Genomic DNA, 1395 nt, shown 5'->3' on the forward strand with positions numbered 1-1395 from the left:
TACAATAATAGAAATTTTTGGGTTTTATGGGATAGATGATAAAGTTTTAACAATTACTTTTGATAATGCGTCAGCTAATACAGCTGTAATTAATCTGTTTAAACGTAGTTTGAAACCGGCATTTGGAGGGGAAATTTTTCATCAACGGTGTGCATGTCACATAATTAATTTAGTAGTTCAGGTAGGAATTGAACATATCTCTGCTAATCTTACAAATATTAGAGAATCATTATCATTCATATCTAGTTCTGGAGCTCGGCTCCAAGAATTACAACAATATTGCAGGAATAGCCAGATGCGTCCAAGAAAGTTTCCAACTGACGTGAGACATAGGTGGAATTCAACATATTTAATGTTGAAGGCAGCACTCCCGTATTCACAGCTTATCACGACATACGTGAACAGTAAGAACGATCAAATTTTAATTTTCGATCCTGATTGGCGGATTGCTTAGTATTTTTTTAAATTTTTAGAAGTTTTTTACAATGCTACTGAATTACTTTCTGGAGTTTATTATCCTACTGCACATTTAGCTTTACATCAACTATTTAATATTTCAGAAACATTTTCTTATTATAGGGATACATAACTTTTTGGAAATATAGTTAACTTAATGGAAAATAAATTTAAAAGTTATTGGTCAGGTTGTCCTATGTTATATGCATTGACAACCATTTTAGATCCTAGGTGCGGAGTAGATGGAACTGAATCATTGATGACTGCTACCGCAGAGAATTTAAAAATAGATATGCAACTAAGTATTACTGACGCTAAGGAAATGTTAGAAAAAGATTTTAGTTTGTATGAAGCAAAATATAGCACAGGTCAAAAAGAACAGGGAACTTCGTCGTCAACTACTAGTTCGGGGCGTAAAGGATCGTTGTGGAGTTTCTTGAAGAAGAAAGAGAAAACGACAGGATCGTCCTCAACACAAGCGTCTACGGAACTAGTCAAATATTTTGAAGTAAATTTTGTAATCGATGATGACAAACTAGACATCTTACAGTGGTGGAAGAGCAAGACAGATCGTTTTCCAACACTGTCCATAATAGCTCGTGACATTCTGATAACTCCAGTGTCAACGGTAGCATCGGAGCAAGCTTTTAGCGCAAGCAACCGAATTCTTGACCAGAAGAGAAGCAGAATGCATCCAGATATCTTAGAGGGACTAATGCGCGTTAAAGACTAGGAAGATGCCAGAAGATGCCAGAAGATGAAAACAACAATGCACAGATGATTCGATGCAAGAATATTTTTCTAACTTAGAAATAACAGAATCTTCTGGAAGCACTTTGGTTTGTAATTTACTATTCCTAGCTACTGCACTCTTTTTTCCTTCGCTAAGGTTTTGTCCCGATCTCCCCACGGGTTTTACTTAGCAAGATTTTTAACGAG

The sequence above is a fragment of the Morus notabilis genome, unplaced genomic scaffold (genome assembly GCF_000414095.1).
Source record: "Morus notabilis unplaced genomic scaffold, ASM41409v2 Scaffold46, whole genome shotgun sequence".
In the NCBI taxonomy this organism is placed as follows: domain Eukaryota; kingdom Viridiplantae; phylum Streptophyta; class Magnoliopsida; order Rosales; family Moraceae; genus Morus; species Morus notabilis.